Raw genomic sequence first — 8,479 nt, forward strand, 5'->3', positions numbered from 1 at the left:
AGAACCTTAGGCCCCCTACAAAACCTTTCACCTGACTCCATCAACCTCCTGACCCCACCGACACCCCGCACCCCTACCTTCTACCTTCTTCCTAAAATTCACAAACCCAATCATCCTGGCCGCCCCATTGTAGCTGGTTACCAAGCCCCCATCGAACGTATCTCTGCCTACGTAGATCAACACCTTCAACCCATTACATGCAGTCTCCCATCCTTCATCAAAGTCACCAACCTTCCTCGAACGCCTGGAATCCCTACCCAATCCGTTACCCCCGGAAACCATCCTTGTAACCATTGATGCCACTTCCTTATACACAAATATCCCGCACGTCCAGGGCCTCGCTGCGATGGAGCACTTCCTTTCACGCCGATCACCTGCCACCCTACCTAAAACCTCTTTCCTCATTACCTTAGCCAGCTTCATCCTGACCCACAACTTCTTCACTTTTGAAGGCCAGACATACCAACAATTAAAGGGAACAGCCATGGGTACCAGGATGGTCCCCTCATACGCCAACCTATTCATGGGTCGCTTAGAGGAAGCCTTCTTGGTTACCCAAGCCTGCCAACCCAAAGTTTGGTACAGATTTATTGATGACATCTTCATGATCTGGACTCACAGTGAAGAAGAACTCCAGAATTTCCTCTCCAACCTCAACTCCTTTGGTTCCATCAGATTCACCTGGTCCTACTCCAAATCCCATGCCACTTTCCTTGACGTTGACCTCCACCTGTCCAATGGCCAGCTTCACACGTCCGTCCACATCAAACCCACCAACAAGCAACAGTACCTCCTTTACGACAGCTGCCATCCATTCCACATCAAATGGTCCCTTCCCTACAGCCTAGGTCTTCGTGGCAAACGAATCTGCTCCAGTCCGGAATCCCTGAAGCATTACACCAACAACCTGACAACAGCTTTCGCATCCCGCAACTACCCTCCCGACCTGGTACAGAAGCAAATAACCAGAGCCATTTCCTCATCCTCTCAAACCCAGAACCTCCCACAGAAGAACCACAAAAGTGCCCCACTTGTGACAGGATACTTTCCGGGACTGGATCAGATTCTGAATGTGGCTCTCCAGCAGGGATACGACTTCCTCAAATCCTGCCCTGAAATGAGATCCATCCTTCATGAAATCCTCCCCACTCCACCAAGAGTGTCTTTCCGCCGTCCACCTAACCTTCGTAACCTCTTAGTTCATCCCTATGAAATCCCCAAACCACCTTCCCTACCCTCTGGCTCCTACCCTTGTAACCGCCCCCGGTGTAAAACCTGTCCCATGCACCCTCCCACCACCACCTACTCCAGTCCTGTAACCCGGAAGGTGTACACGATCAAAGGCAGAGCCACGTGTGAAAGCACCCACGTGATCTACCAACTGACCTGCCTGCACTGTGATGCATTCTATGTGGGAATGACCAGCAACAAACTGTCCATTCGCATGAATGGACACAGGCAGACAGTGTTTGTTGGTAATGAGGATCACCCTGTGGCTAAACATGCCTTGGTGCACGGCCAGCACATCTTGGCGCAGTGTTACACCGTCCGGGTTATCTGGATACTTCCCTCTAACACCAACCTATCCGAACTCCGGAGATGGGAACTTGCTCTTCAATATATCCTCTCTTCCCGTTATCCACCAGGCCTCAATCTCTGCTAATTTCAAGTTGCCGCCACTCATACCTCACCTGTCATTCAACAACATCTTTGCCTCTGCACTTCTGCCTCGACTGACATCTCTGCCCAAACTCTTTGTATTTAAATATGTCTGCTTGTGTCTGTATATGTGCGGATGGATATGTGTTAGTGCGAGTGTATACCTGTCCTTTTTTCCCCCAAGTCTTTCAGCTCCCGGGATTGGAATGTCTTTCCCTCTCCTTCCCTCTTTCCTGATGAAGCAATAGTTTGTTGCGAAAGCTTGAATTTCGTGTGTATGTTTGCGTTTGTTTGTGTGTCTATCGACCTGCCAGCACTTTCGTTCAGTAAGTCACATCATCTTTGTTTTTAGATATATTTTTCCCACGTGGAATGTTTCCCTCTATATATATATATATATATATATATATATATATATATATATATATATATATATATATATATATATTCTTTGATCTCATTGTGACTTCATGCCAATTTTAGTGAGTTTTTGTCTTTGCTATCATCAAATCCCTCACATTACATCTTGACTCCCCCTTTCTCACCATTTCATCTTTTTCCTGATTTTTCACAAGTATTTGGGTGTGTTTTTGCAAATTTTTTTATATGTAATTCTATGTTATTTACGATATTTTTCTCATATTTTCCAACATCATGGACACTTGCTCCTTTCATTTGCATCAATACAGAAAAATTTCACTATCCCTAGATAGAAACCAGTCCCACAAACTGTACCTGTATTGTTGATTGGTTCATGGAATCCCCACAAAAGGCCTTACCATCTAACTACCCATCTCCGGCTGCCCGACCTCTTGCCACAATGACTTCCATCTGTCCAAATTCCATCAATATTTAGGCCTCACCAACATAGTCCTGCAAAACCATATCAAACAAGCCCAAACCTCTTTGCAATACCTTCTCTCCAGCCACAAAACCCTCCTGCTATGCAATCCCCCATTCCTGAAAACCGTGACACAGGTTGAAACTCTTACCCTCCAGGAATGAGAGCGACGTGCACAATGCCACCTTACAAGGTGCATTCAAGTTCTAAGGCCTCCGATTTTTTTTCTCCGGACTGGAAAGAGATAGAAACATGCACATTGTTTTAAAATGAGGCCGCGTTCATTGTCAATACGTCCCAGAGATGGCAGCACCATATGACAGATGGAATTTTACCACCAGAGGCGAGAATGAGGACTGATTTCAATACTTAAAATGGCAACGTTTTCCTTATTTGAACAGCGTGCACTCATTCGTTTTCTGAATTTGCATGGTGTGAAACCAATTGAAATTCATCGACAGTTGAAGGAGACATGTGGTGATGGAGTTATGGATGTATCAAAAGTGCATTCATGGGTGCGACAGTTTAATGAAGGCAGAACATCGTGTGACAACAAACCGAAACAACCTCGGGCTCGCACAAGCCGGTCTGACGACATGATCGAGAAAGTGGAGAGAATTGTTTTGGGGGATCGCCGAATGACTGTTGAACAGATCGCCTCCAGAGTTGGCATTTCTGTGGGTTCTGTGCACACAATCCTGCATGACGACCTGAAAATGCGAAAAGTGTCATTCAGGTGAGTGCCACAAATGCTGACGGACGACCCGTGTGGCATGTTGCCAAGCAATGTTGACGCGTAATGACAGCATGAATGGGACTTTCTTTTCATCGGTTGTGACAATGGATGAGACGTGGATGCCATTTTTCAATCCAGAAACAAAGCGCCAGTCAGCTCAATGGAAGCACACAGTTTCACCGCCACCAAAAAAATTTCGGGTAACCACCCATGCTGAAAAAATGATGGTGCCCATGTTCTGGGACAGCGAGGGCGTAATTCTTACCCATTGTGTTCCAAAGGGCACTACAGTAACAGGTGCATCCTACGAAAATGTTTCGAAAAACAAATTCCTTCCTGCACTGCAACAAAAACGTCCGGGAAGGACTGCGCGTGTGCTGTTTCACCAAGACAACGCACCCGCACATTGAGCTAACGTCACGCAACAGTTTCTTCGTGATAACAACTTTGAAGTGATTCCTCATGCTCCCTACTCACCTGACTTCGCTCCTAGTGATTTTTGGCTTTTTCCAACAATGAAAGACACTCTCCATGGCCGCACATTCACCAGCCGTGCTGCTATTGCTTCAGCGATTTTCCAGTGGTCAAAACAGACTCCTAAAGAAGCCTTCGCCGCTGCCACGGAATCATGGCGTCAGCGTTGTGAAAAATGTGTACGTCTGCAGGGCGATTATGTCGAGAAATAACGCCAGTTTCATCGATTTCGGGTGAGTAGTTAATTAGAAAAAAAATCGGAGCCCTTAGAACTTGAATACACCTCATAAAAAAACTCTCCCCCCTGCTCGCTTACTGTTCCCACTTTGGAGTAGCAATGTCCACCACCCCTACAACAATCTCCAAACCTCCCCCATGTCTATGTGTAGCTGATAAATTCTGTCTCACAGACATATTACATTTACCTCACCCCCCCCAAAACTCCGTACCACTGCCACACAGAATCCAGAACCTAAACACACCCGAAACACACTCATGAACCTTTCCTCCAGAAGTATTAGCCCCACAGAAATATCAGTCTTTCATAAAGGCCTCACCTTCTGCCCCACTTTCAAATTCAATATTGCAGGACTTGTTAAATACCTTCTTGCCTTCTCCATGTCCCCACAGTGGACACATGTTTTTTGCCATCAACCATACCAATCAGACTCAACCAGAGACCAACGTTGAACCCTGCCTGACACAATTCATTCCACCATCCATCTCTGATATCCCCACTGCCCTGATTCACCCCCTGTTAACTTCCCAGAATTTCGTAACCTCGAACCTTCCCTCACCACCATTTCCCAAACCTCTCAACATGCAAACTAACCTTACATCTGCAGAAAGACCCACAGTCCACCATCTAAAAACTGAGCCCAAACTTATAATCCTACCTGCGGCCAAAGGCTACATCGCTGTTGCTTTGAACTGCATGGATTACCTGGCGGAAAAACTCCACCAACTGTCAGATGCATCCTCCTGCAAACCTTACCACAGTGACTTCATTCCAGAAGTCCAGCAGGATCTCCAGTCACTCCTAAAAATCCTAAATCCATTCCAGAACATTCTCCCCAGGGTCCATCTCTCTGCTCATCCCTACTACTCTACACACTCCTGCCATCTACATGCTTCCTAAAGTCCATAAACCCAACCACCCAGGATGCCCCACTGTGGCTGGTTACTCTACCCTGACTGAGAGAATCTCTGCTCTTGTAGACCAAAACCTTCAACCTATTACCTGGAACCTACCCTCCTATATAAAACATACCAACAATTTCCTCCACCAACTCTGTACAGTTCCTGCCCCTTTACCACACGGTGCCCTACTCATCACTATTAATGCCACCTCCATTTACACTAATGTCCCTAATGCCCATGGCCTCACTGCAATTGAACATTACCCTTTCTCAATGCCCGACTGAATCCAAACCAACAACTGCCTTCCTAGTTGCCATGACCAACTATATCCTCACTCACAATTACTTCTCCTGTGAAGGCATTACCTACAAATAAATCTGGGGTACAGCATGGACCCCTATGTGGCACCATCCTATGCCAACTTATTCATTGGTCATCTAGAGGAATCCTTCCTAAACACCCAGAATCCTAAGCCCCTCACCTGGTTCAGATTCATTGATGACATCTTTGAGATCTGGATTGAGGTTGAGGACTCCCTATTCACATTCCTCCAGAAATCAACAGCTTCTCCCCCATTTGCTTTATCTGATCCTACTCAATCCAACAAGCCACCTTCCTAGATGTTGAGCACCACCTCAATGACAGCGACATCAGTACATCCATCCATATCAAACCCACTGACCACCAGCAATACCTCCACATCGACAGCTGCCACCCATTCCATGACAAGATGACCCTTACATACAGCATAGACAGCCATGGTCATCATATCTGCAGTGATGAGCACTCCCTCTCAAAATATACTGACAGTCTCACTTAAGTCTTCACAGACCATAATTACCCTCCCAACATTTTACAAAAAGAAATCTCCCGTGCCTTATCTTTCCAGTCTCCCACCACCTCCCAAAGTCCTATCATCTGTCCAGAGAGGAGCATTCCCCTTGTAACTCAGTACCATTCAAGACTGGAGAAAATGAATTACATTCCTCACCAGGGTTTCCACTACCTTTCGTTGTGCGGTGAAATGAGAAATGTCCTGCCCACTATCCTTCCCACCACTCACATAGTGCTATTCTGCCATTTACGAAACCTACACAAATATACTTGTCCATCCCTACACAGCCCCTTACTGCATGGCTCATATCCCTGTAATAGACCTAGATGCTAGTCCCATACATCCTCCCACCACCACCTGCTCCAATCCAGTCACAAATATCAAATATCCCATCAAAGGCAGGGCTGCCTATGAAAACCGCCATGTGATCTACAAGCTACGCTGCACCACTGTGCTGCATTCTATGTGGGCATGACAACCAACAAGCTGTCTTTCTACATGAATGGCCACTGACAACCTGTGGCCAAGGAACCACTGGACCACCCTGCAGCTGAGCATGCTGCCCACGACAACATCCTTCATTTCAATGATTGCCTCACAGCGTGTGCTACATTGATTCTTCCCAGCAATATCAGCTTTTCTGAATAGTGCAGGTGGGAACTCTAAATGTAATATGTCCTATGTTCCCATAACCCTCCTGGCCTCAACCTTCATTAGTCATTGTCCTCACTTACTCCGCCCCATCCCTGTTCCCATTCCAGCACTACACAGCCCTCATTCCACCAACATATCCAGTCTCTTTACTTCAGTCCTTTCTGCTAACCCCCTCCCACTCACTTCTTCCCTGCCCTTCATCTAACCTCCCAATGGCACCTAACTGCCCTACCCTCCCTCCACCTTGTCCCCTTGCACTCCCCCCACTCCTACCCTACAATCATTCCCTCTCCCCACCCCAGCTTCTTCCTTACCACCGCCCCATTGCAATTCACATCATGCACTGCTGCTGCTGATTGCATTGTGGCTTCAGCTGCCAGAGAATGCAGTCATGTGTGTGTGTCGATTTACACGAGTGTGTGTGTGTGTGTGTGTGTGTGTGTGTGTGTGTGTGTGTGTGTGTGTGTGTGTGTCTATCATCTCTTTTTAACAAAGGCCTTGTTGGCTATAGCTTATTTGTGACAGTCTTCTTGTTGACTTATCTGTGTCTCATCATCTCTGCTATATGGTGAGTAGCAACTTTCCTTTTCATAATATAATCACTACATTTCAGCTGATTATCCATTTAGGTTCTCGGGAATTTTGAGATGAGGAGTCCTGCCAATTTCAAATCCTCTAATAAACATTTTAAAAGATAATGGTTTGTATTTATTGTGGCAGCAGTATAAAATATGTTTTTAAAATATTTAAAATTGGACAATTTGCTTTGAAATATTTGCTTACTTTTCATTTCAGTTGTAACCCACAGTTGAGGTTGAATCTTTGATATTAGTGTACTTCAACAGATAGTAATACCTTTTTGTTGTTATTTACCAACATTGGTAGTTCGGAAGAGTAGTGTCCCACACATCAAGACATAAAGTAGCCATATACTGAATTTACCGTATTAATATTATCAGCTGAAACAGCTGCATTCATGAATAGCTTTGTAGGAAGCAACGAAAAAATGTTAAAAGTTGAAACATATTGTTTAGCTTTTTTTAAAAAAATAACATGATACAAATAAAATTATCAGATTTGTCAAAAATATTTCATATTCACAGCGGCTAAGAAAAACTGTGCAGGACAATTACATACTGAATCAGAAAAATTTTACTGAGAGGTATTTAAGAATACTAATACTGGCACTGTACAAATCATGCATTTTCGTTGCCTAGGATAAGTCAATCCTACAAAACAACTTTCATTCTAGCATGCTGGCAACAACAGTGTTAAAAGTAAAAAATGTTTAACTTTGCTAAGGACAATAAAAGACACATATAATCCAAATCACAACAGATTGCTTAATGTCAATGAGAATAAATCTTTTGGACAGCAACTGTGAAATATGCTCTAGATTGTAATACAAATTGCAGTTGTATGAGGTTGCATTACCTGTTCTCTCAGTTTCCTTGAGACATTAATTAATTTTTGAAATATTTGGAGAATGTTTGTACAACATTTCTGGATATCTGTTGCCTGCATCATCTTCATGAAATTTATTTCTTCTAGCATAGATACTAGAACCTGTAACAGTAATAGAACACTGATATGTGATCATTTCTACACTGCAGTGTTTATTATCATTCACTAACACGATATCATGTTCTGCTGTTTTATGTACATAGTAATTTTCTACCTTCCTTCAATATTTGGAGCACTTCTTTTACATTAATAAATCAAATTGCTAACTTTTTCCCTTCATCTTGTTCCTATGTTGTAGCTACACTGCCTGGAAAAAAAAGAAAAGAAAAAAAGTGCCCAGAAGGGATGGAGCAAAAATGAAACATTTTGGGTTGAAAGGCTATATGATGTTATTTCAGTGATTACACAGCTGTGTCAAATTTACAAAGAACTTGGCAGTATGAGCAAATTTATCAGCATGATGTTGCACCCCTTTTGGCCTGTACTGGATGCTGGCAATGAGATGAAGTTTACGTCCAAACTAGTCCTATACATGTTATATTGGAAAAAGATTTGGGGATCTTGCTTATCATGGAAGAATTCAGCATCACACACACAGTCATTGAGATATGATGTGCCATGTGTGGAGAAGCAGTGCCCTGCTGTAACAAGGCACCACAGTATTGTTGAATGAAAC

At 44.1% G+C, this 8,479-nt stretch overlaps 1 protein-coding gene across 1 annotated transcript in view; it reads right to left on the bottom strand.

Moving 5' to 3' along the window:
* Nucleotides 1-7,825, bottom strand: part of LOC126246778 (uncharacterized) — a 204,711-nt gene extending 196,886 nt beyond the window's left edge. The window contains exon 1 of the mRNA XM_049948422.1: nt 7,774-7,825. The gene's annotated coding sequence lies outside the window, so the exon portion shown is untranslated. The remainder of the gene's footprint in view (nt 1-7,773) is intronic.
* Nucleotides 7,826-8,479: the final 654 nt, after the last annotated feature.

The sequence above is a fragment of the Schistocerca nitens genome, chromosome 1 (assembly GCF_023898315.1).
Source record: "Schistocerca nitens isolate TAMUIC-IGC-003100 chromosome 1, iqSchNite1.1, whole genome shotgun sequence".
Classification (NCBI taxonomy): Eukaryota; Metazoa; Arthropoda; class Insecta; order Orthoptera; family Acrididae; genus Schistocerca; species Schistocerca nitens.